Raw genomic sequence first — 10,551 nt, forward strand, 5'->3', positions numbered from 1 at the left:
AAAAAAGAATGCATTACTTAGTCATGCAGAATATACAAGAACATTTTTTTAATACCTTCCTTTTTTGGAAGGTATCATTTTAAAAATTATTTGAAGTGTGTAAGCCAATAGTCATGTCAAATCAAACACTATTAAACTGCTGAACAGGAAGGAATGCATATTTTTCCAGAAATGTTTGTGACTCCCCAACTTGAGTATACTAAACATAATTTCCTGATGTCAATGCATTTTTTAGAAGAGGGAGGGAAAAGGGAAGAGGTGGGTACAGTTCCCTGGTAAGGAAACATGAAATGATTGTGTTGCTTAAAGTTCCAACAATGGAAAGGTTTGGATAGTTTGAGGCTTTACTGCAAATAAAGGATGGGGGTGGGGGGAAAATCTCTGTGCTAATCTCTTGATGAGATAACGTTACGTGTCCCCTGACTGTAAGGCCTTGGCCCACCAGCATGGATGGTGTGGCTGTTATGTAAGTTGTTATTTGGGTTATGAAACTGAGATCTGATTGCAATTTTCACACAGGGGAAGGAGCTTCACTGAGTCTGTTAAAATTTTCAGAGAAAGAACCTGCTTGTGGCTCCTGTATCTTATTACATTTCCCATGTAAACTTGCCAAATTAGCTGCAGAAAGGAGAGGTCCCTGGCTGCTAAATCCCCATGTGGAACAGGGAAAAAGAGAAAGAAAAGGTGTTCAGGGGGTTGGACCAAGTAATGTCTGATATGTAGTGAGGTTTGGATAAAGGTGTAATTGGTTTTGATGGTTTTTTGGTTGTTTTTAGCACAAGAAACTGACCTCTCTTTTCTAAGGTACTGGTACTGGTTTGAACCTACTTGCCGTGTTATCTCTCTTGTCCTCACAGGATTGTCAGATCCCAGACATTAAAACCAAAGAAATGCAATACTCATCCCTGTAGCGGGAGGAGCCATTCTTGCTCCTGAAGCTCAACGAGCTGCTGGTCTCTTCCAGGACTCCAGCCACCACACAGCGCTTCCAGGGTAGAAGTGTAGCGGGAAGAGCCTTTCTTGCTCCAGAGGCTCGACGAGCTGCTGGCCTCTCCATGCCTCGCACCAGAGTGAGCTTCCTCTGTGGGTGTGTGTCCCACCTTTATTGGCCCCCTGGTAATAGGGGGCCTGCCCTAACCAGGCACAGGTGGACTCACACCCACTCTTTGGCAACTCGAGGCATCTGGTTTCTCTACACATCCCTGTTCTACACTACTGCTCTTTCTCACAGTCTGGCCAGCCTAATGTTTTGAAGTGATATTGTCCAATGTGAAGTAAGTTGTTATATACCATTTTTTTGTTTCAGTGGATGAGATAGGCACACAGTACACATAGGCTGTAAGTGGTGTTGTGAAATAGTCTTGTTCCTATGAGGTGAGCTGGATAATGAATTCAGAGCCTGCCTGAGCAGTCCAGAGAGGATGCAAAAATAGGGACCAAGGAGGGTTAAAATAATTGTACGGTGCTGCCAGCTGAAGGTACTGACCAAAGTATTGCAATACAGAGCAGACAAGAAATTTGTTCCAGCAGTATGCAGGACAGCTTCCACCCCCTCTAAATATTTTTTTTCATTATATGATTTAAATATATTTAGTTTCAGTAGGAAGATATGCATTATTAAAAAGGCAGCTCTGAGACAATTTATTATGATGCAAAAAGCACTTTAAATTGATTTTGAAATATCTGCATCAGAGTAGAAAAAAAGATGGGTGGGAGCACAAAGTGGCTTATAAAATATTTACATAAATAATTGTATATTTCATATGTTGATAGAGTTATATTTTGGGATCCCCAAAGTACTAATGAGCATTAGTTATTTTTGACAACGACTTTAATTAAGCATGTCTTCAGTTCATAAACGTAGTGAGTAACAAGTTGCTCATTGCTAAAAAATTTTCATATCACCATTAAAACAAAATATTGCATTAGAAAAAGAAAAGAAATTAATGTGCTGTATAGTCATTTTATGATTTATACTGTAAGAGTATTTAAAGTTGAATTGCACTCCGGTGACGGTATTGCTAACCTTGCATTACCGATAAATGGTGTTGTAGTCATTGTCACTGAGGAAGAATTTCTGTTATTTAGTTCTGTCATACTATATGCATTTTTCCCAGCTATTTGTATTAGGAACAGCTTTTGTGTGCCACATAAATGAACCTGTCTCTAATCTGCAACAGATTTACTGCTTTTGCCTGCAGGGCCATCATCTGTGTTCTTAGTAGAAGTAGTGGACATACCAGCTTTGACATACTGTACAGGAAGTTTTTTTCACAAAAATCAGGCTTGCCAAACCCAAGGTCATCAGTCAAACAAAGTTGACTGAGAAAATGCTGAGAAGTTCTTTGGTCTGGATGACTATTTAGCATCAGATTACAAGCTTCTCTTATTTAATAAAAACGTAAAGGATAGCCTCAAGCTCAGAAAGCCATTGTGCACATGCCTGTCTTCAAGCATGTGTGAAGTCCTGTTGATTTGAATACGGGTACTTCCTGCAACCGAAGGAAATAGAAAGTTTGGGAAAGTATGTGTAAGATCAAATGTCCTCTTCTTTGTTCATGAGTTCCCTGTGAAATCTGTGTACAGTAGTTGAGTTTTTTTTCTGCTACCTTGAGATCATACTGAGTCACTGTTCCTATAACAAAAAAACATATTTAACTGAAATTGGAGTCCTGATTTAAAGACTAGAGCTGCTTGTCACAGTTATCATTTTGGTGCACAGAAATTTTGCTATATGGACTCCTGACATGGATTTGTATATGAGCACTGTGAACTCATACCAAGAGTCTTGGGTTTTGAGCATAACAGTTCAGATATTGGGGTTTGGATATTTGGAAAACTTAAGTTGTATTTACTAAAAAACATATGTCAGAAAAAGGATGCATAGGAGGAAGAAAAATTAGAAGAGGTTAAGGCAAAAAAGTATTTATGCAAAAATAAATTTCATGTTTATTAAAAAGGCTATGCAACAAATTTTTATGCCTGTTATTCCTTGCTCTGCTTTTAATGACATAAAATTACAACATAGAGCAAAAGTAGGAAATGAGGGAAACACAGTGATCCATGTATCTTAAGATTTTTTGTAACCATTGTAAGTACATAATGAAAAAACTTCCTCTGTAGGGTAATTCTGGATTGTAATCAAAGATTTTACAGGGTGCTTCACAACTACCAAAAGGAAATATAAAAAGAACTTGCATCAAGGTCTGAGACTTAGAAAGAATCTGTTTTCACTTAGAAATAAAGGAAAGTGACGTTCATATTAGTAAAGGATTAAAATTGAGTGCTGCAAGGATTTATTAATTATTTTTGCTTACTTTTCCTGTGATTACTTAATGTTACAGTGTAAGGGAGATTTGGTTTTGTCATGATACCATAACGTAATTTTATTGTCATTCTTATTTTAGGTGCATTATTATGGCAATGTATGTGGTAAAAAAACTGAATGTCAGCTAACTGCCTTCCAGTACCTGAAGGGAGCATATAAGAAAGATGGGGAGACACCTTTTACAAGGACTTGTAGTGATAGTGCAAGGGATAATGGCTTTAAATTGGAAGATGATAAATTTGGATTAGATATTAGGAAAAAATTCTTCACTATGGGGTTGGTGAGACACTGAACAGGGTTGCCCAGAGAAGTTGTGAATGCCCCTTCCCTGGAACCATTCAAGGCCAGGTTGAACAGGACTTTGAGCAACATGGTCTAGTGTCCATGCACGAGGGTTGGAAATAGATGGTCTTTGAGGTCCCTTCCAACACAAACCATTCTATAACTCTATGATTCTATGAACTGTACTCTTTAAAAAGTCTTTTTCTGGTATATGTACATTGTTTCTAGTTTTCTAGTATAATGAGGCTCTGTACTATCTTCAAGAGATCTTGTTTTTTTAAAGTACAATCCATATTTGAATCATAGATTCATAGAATGTTAAGTTGGAAGAGACCTCAAGGATCATCTGGTTCAACCCTTCTAATATTATTTATGTTGTATGTCTCAACACCTCATCGAGCTGAGACATAAAGTGGGAGACTTTCCAAAGTGGGGGAATCTATCACTTCTCCTGGGAGACCATTCCAATGTCTGACTGTCTGTGGTATTTGTCTCAATGTGATCATGATCTCATGTTCAAAGCTGTTCATTCCAACAGCTTGCATGTCTGTGTAGGCAGCTGCAGTTGTGTGCTTTTCCTGTGAAAGAAAAGGAAGCTGAGATAAAATTTGTGTTGTGTAGAATTTGGTTGTGTATCTTTAGAAAAAAGTGAGTATTTTTAATTCAATATCTGAGGCACTAAGTGGCTTGAAGTTTTTCTTTCCTCTCTAGAAAAGAATTTGATACCTGGCTTCCTCCCAAAATTAAGAGCATTATAATGTGGGAACTCAACCTGCTAAACTTGAGAGGGAGTGGATAATTGTTGTTGTAGGTGTTCACATACCAAAGCATTTATATTTATTCCTGTTTGTTTCCAGCAACCCTTACCTCAACAAACCTGCCAAGTCTCTCCATTTAGCCCACATCTCCATTGTTTACAGACTAATTGTAGAATTCAGAAGTGAGCATCACCCTGCACATAGAGCCCTACAGGGGTGTTGTCTCCTTCCAGTGGAGTAGGGATTGTTGGTTTTGCCTGGCATAGTTTCCTGAAGAAATCCTAGTTGTTTGACTTCATATGGTATCCTTCTTGAGCAGTGAAGCAAGTGTATGACACAAAGGCCAGGCAGTTAAACTGCTGTCAAGTGCCAGTGTGTGAAGAAGTGGTGGTTGGAAAAATTATTCTCTCTTAAGGTCACTAGCACTTAAAGAGCACCAAGGAGTTCCATGACATTGTAAAGTAAGTCATTTTCACATGATTCTACTGATAAATAGACTTAACAGCTAAATGAAACAAATCTTATAATAGTCTTTTTTACCAATTTTAAACACAATTGCCATTTGGGGATATTCTTATAAAGCTCTAAGTGATATTTTCCAGGGCATTTTTCATAAAATCTCAAACTCCATGATTAAACTGTGTGTTTGCAGCTTGCATCTGGAAAACAGAATTCAGCCTGTAGTTTTAGCATTTCAGTACTTTTTACAGGATTTCTTTATGTTCTTCAAATGTCCTATATGCCTGAAATCCTCTTGCAGTATGCAAGTGCAAATGGAACCTCAGAAACGAGTACGAAACATGACACAAACATACTCTGCAGACCCCTTACATAACCATATGGCAGACCATTTTTACTCCCCACAATTCCACAGAAGACAGAGGAATCTCCACTCATGAACTTACTTGCATGATGATGGACCAGATTTCAGTGTAACTGGCTTATTCAAATCATGTTAGCAGGAAACACAGACTGAAAAATGCAAAGAATGTAGACAGTTGCAGCCTTATCGAAAATCTCTTATACATAAGTAGTCTGTTCTCTTTCTGAAAGCCTGTAAATCCTGGGAATTACAAGAGCTAGAAGTGGCATTAAAAATAGGGCCCCAAAGTTAGAAAGTATAAATATATTTGGACCCTCTTAAAGCTTCCAGTACATGAAGGCCACATGGACCTTAACATGATCTTTATATAGTTTATTTAATATATTCTTTATATCTTTTATATCTTTAATACAAATCAGTAGCTGAATTCTAGAATATCTAATATCTCTTCTGGCAGCTGTGGGTATGAAGGGAAGGGTCCTTGTCTTTCAGTTGTTCTGTGGAGTTTGAAGCACTGCATTTTGACTGCAAATTTTTTAATGGGACTTCCTTGATATTATAAGCTTTCTGTGTGATCACTGACCTTTGAAGACTCTCTGCTGGGTTTAATGTTAGACATAATTTTCCATAAATTATTCCTTATTTACTATGAAAACAACATTTGGAATACTGTACCAAGCAGATGTCTACTAATTTTAAAAGCTTATCAGCCATCTATACAATTGTGCCAGTGAAATGGTCAGGTTGAGGTAAGATTAGAAGTAATTCTAGAAGAAAATGAGAATCTTAACAGTTCAGCCATCCTGAACTTTCAACATGGCAACAAAATGTTAGAATCTCCTTACTCTTCAATTGAAACCACTGAGTCTTCTGTCATACTTGGATATAGAAAGAGACGTTCAGGCATCCAAATTCAGTGAGATCAGATGTGGACATCAGAGAGATATCTTTTCTTTTATTCGTGGCATGTTAGTTCTGGTGAGAACTGGGGAGCCAGGGGGAGTTTGTCTTCATGAGATGTGAAATCCAAGGTGTGGTGGGGAGAACCATGTGTGGGAGGACTTAGACGTGGTGCAAGTTGGAGACTAAAAAAAGACAAGATGATTGTGAAAATAGTTCAGAGGCTTTTTTTTTGCCATGTGAGGAAATTCTACTGGCTTGGAGTGGATTACTTATCAGCATGAGGACATATTTGGGAAGAAGACATCTGACAAAGTACCTGAGCTACCTTTGATCTTGAAAACTACATCTGTCTGTTTTTTGATTTCTCTGTCTATTGTTTGCAGCTCCCACCGGTTTTGTCAGGTCTGCTAGTAACATGTAAGCTCCTAAGGGCCTGGAATATGTTTTCCTGTGTGCTTCCCAAAGGCCATCCTAAGCAGTGCTCATAAATAATACATTTGTGTAGTCTGCATACTGTCTTCTGACCCCATATAACTTCTCTTTATTTCAGAATAACTAAAGATATAGGTGCATACGTGCTAAATTCTCTCCTCCAGGAAATATGAGAAGCCCCCTTTCATGTACAGGTGACTCGTAGACACTTCAGCTGTCAGTAAATATTCAAAATTCTGGCTGGAGCACTAACCAGCCATGCCAGAATTCCAGCGCTCAGCCCTTGTGCCTCTGCTCTGAAATTAGGCCTTTTCAGCAACAGACAGTTGCTCCTTTTTGAAAGTATGAACAAAACCTAGTCAACAAGGAACAGAAACTAAACAAAAAATTGTAAATATGAGACTGAAAGCCAAGTGTGGAATATGAATCAGATTAGTTAGATTAGGCAGGAGTGATGCAGAACCTCACAAAGTAAAGTAAAAGGAGTAAAATGATAATAAAAATCCTGCTGAAATATTTACAGGTACTATTTAAAAAATTGTGTGTTATTGCAACATACAATTGTTCTATATACAATATATAGAACTGTGTTCCATTTTTAAATCTATGTTAAAATGCAAATTAAAAAAAAGCCTGGTCTACCGAAATACTTATATTACATAAATTACAGATGAATTAGAGATTGTGTGCTAGCTTCATTTAACTAAGAATCATCTGATCCTTTTCTTGAGTCATTTACAATAATTCAGCTTTGGGTAGTGACTCCAGATTCATTCTAGCACCCTGAACAAAACTGAAAGCTTTCAATGATTAACTTAAATCAGGTGATTTTTCTAGTGTACAAATGAGACTTTAGAAACCCATGGGTGTGTGGAAACTGGCATCCATGAGTTAGGAAGGTGCAGATTTTTCAACATGATTCTAAATGTTGGGTTATAGAAAGGGAAGAACACCCAGAAGTCAGATTGCTTTAGCTTCGTTGTCTTAAAATATTTTTGCTGCAACATACTACTGGCCACCAGATTTGAGGCCACCAGAAACTATTTTACATGTCTGAAAAACTGTAGAGGAAGAAATGAAATATACTGGGCAGGACCTTTAGTTTCTCTTTCTCCCTATGACCAAGAAATTTATGTTTCTCTCCACCTGTAGTGCAAACCAGGATACCCCCATAAAGCAACCAGTTTTGACCATTAAAAAACCTCTTCTGTGTTCTGTAAATTTTAATGTAGATTGTAAAACAAGATGAGGTATGCTTTTCCTTATGCACAGATGAGAAAACGTATCTGGACCCACTGTATTAATGTACTCCACATGGCTGTGTGGATTATCAAAAGTGCATGTTTGATCCATTCACAATCTAATTATATTGAAATTTATTAAATAGAGAATCAAACCCCTTGTTATACCACACAGATACTCAGTGTGTCAAGGTTAGTCCTTTAGAGACCCAGAAATTACAGTTGAAGAACTTCAGTTTGCACTGGCCTATGAACAGCTTCCTACAGGAAGTTCATTGGGTGGTGAAGGACAGAATGAGGTTCTGCTCCCTAGGCACCAGAAAGCATCTCTGTCTGAAGAGGCATCAGAATGGTGGCCTTCAACTTAGCCATGCACTCCACAATCCAGACTGGGATTCCTCCCATACAGAAGAAATTCCATAAAGATTTTATATAATTCTAGAGGATAGTATAGACTAAAGAAGGTTAACTTAAGTAAATAGGTTAGTTCTGTCCAAGTGTACCAGACATTTAAAATTAATTAAACTTCCCTGCCCCAGTAGGAAGTGTTCAGAAAATTAGGCAAGCTGACTCAGGCAGCTGTTATAACCACGAAAAGGTCAGTGAAGTTGTAAAGGAACAGCAATAGTACATTTGGTCCCTTAGGTTGTTCATTTACCCAAGTAAGCAAGATTAATGTAATTTAGAGACATAGTTTAGAAGCTGTTTTTGAATAACAAAAGCCAGTTGTTACTTGAAAAAAGTATCACAATTGTTACTCAGAAAACTTATAAGAAGGGAAGTAATCCTTGATTTTATGCTAGGCAGTGCAGGACACAGTTCCAGATGTAGCTCTTAAAGAGCCATTATGTCATAGTGAGTAAGGATTCTTTATCTTAGATGGAAGAAGCCATGTAAAAATGCACATAGTATTGTTTATTTTAAAGAAAAAGAGAATAACATTTAAATGAGAATGCCAATTACAAAGATGTTAAAAGTAGCAGCTAGAATATATCAGTGGTTCAGTGTTCATTCATGCTGACCGAAAAAAAAAAAAGTAAACCACCAAAATGTAAAGAAATAAACACAACAGTTGGTGGAGGTTGACTGTGAGCTGGTGGATGCGACTAAAAAGAGAGACACTGTTTATAATTATAAATTCTGTCAGCATGAAAAAGCAATGAAAGAAGAAACACTGACAAATTAGATGTAAAATCTTAGGAGGTCAGGCTGAAAATATTTTGATGAGCAACTTGGCCAACTAAAGCTAACCAACTTATTTTTCAAGTATGTGAGAGGATTGCTTATGAACAGAGGACAAATAAACTATAGTTTTCCAACTTAGTAAAAAGATGACTGAGTCTATAAAATGAAAGAATGAATAGGAAACAAGAATTCACCATTTGCCCCTCAATATTGAGTGTATCCAATAATATAATCAAGCAAAAGAAATAGTAAAATGAAAATATTTTTTTATCCAATTCATAATGAAATTATGAATTTTTCTCACCACAGCACATTGAGAAATATTAGACAAATTTATAGTAGCAGGTCCACTGGTGTCAACTGAAGTTCACAGTCTGCAGGCAGTCATCAGGTCAAGATGTTGGCCTGAACAAACCACTGGTGGCTGAAGTATAAAAGGAACAGACAACTTTTGTGTATTTGTACAATTCAATATATGTTTTTCTTGAATATCCATTATTGCCTTACCCTAGAGATATAGGACCCTATATTAAACAGCCCTCTGGGTTAATCAGGTACAACTGTTCTTGAGGTCTTATATTGAAAATATACAGCATGGAGTAAAACACAAATATCTTTCTTTCTGAATTACTCTGAATTTCATTCTATTTGTTAAACAGAAGAAGACCAAAACCCAAAAAGACAGTTGATATATATACAGATGAAAAAAAAAAAGTATATTGGAAACTGTTACTTCCACAGAATATATCCAAGTTATAAAGTTTAAATCATATATGTTGTTTTCTAACTTCTCTAACATTTTGCATGTGGTGAGACATTGGTCTGCTAGTTGATAATTAACTCTTCTGAAAACAGACTAGAAAATTTGTTTTGCAAATTTAATTCCTAAGAAGGCTCTTAGATGCTGAAATATATGCAGAAGTTTTTATTAAAATCCTCTCATTTGTTTTTATGGGTATTATTCTTTATCCTAACATTAGTGTCATGTATTTTTAAATTTGTTTAGGACTGAGAATGTGTTTTGGCACTTCTTGAACCAGAAATGTCAGTTTGCTGAAAGAAAATTAAAGGTGACATCACTGGGGGTAGTGGGAGGAAAGGTCTAAGTATGTAGTATTTGAATAAACCTCACCTAAATCTTAGAACACTGTGTTGCAATATTATTTCTCATTTAGCAAAGGTGTAAATTGAAGTACAAGTTTATGTTACAACAAATCATCCAGATAGTGAAGTGATAGTTCTAATTCAGTGTATGCTAAACATCCAAAGATTAGCTCTAAGTCCAATATATCCTTTTTCCTAAGTAATTAATAATATTTTCCTAAGTAATTAGTAAAGTGTGTAAAGTAAGCACCACATTTCAAGAAATCCCAGCAAGCACCTGATTAGTATATAGAAATATTATGTGTTCAAGTGGTACAATATTAATTACTAGTTGGGCCAGGAAATCTCTCATCTCTGAATTGTCTCCCTTCAAACTTTTCATCAAGGCCTGATGATAACTATGCTAAAAATAATCATGATAGGTAATTTTTCTGTGATGTATCAGTGAGATCACAGGGCATAATAACAAAAAAGTAGGAAGAATTCTTATTTATC

Source organism: Calypte anna, chromosome 1 (genome assembly GCF_003957555.1).
Source record: "Calypte anna isolate BGI_N300 chromosome 1, bCalAnn1_v1.p, whole genome shotgun sequence".
NCBI classification, from domain to species: domain Eukaryota; kingdom Metazoa; phylum Chordata; class Aves; order Apodiformes; family Trochilidae; genus Calypte; species Calypte anna.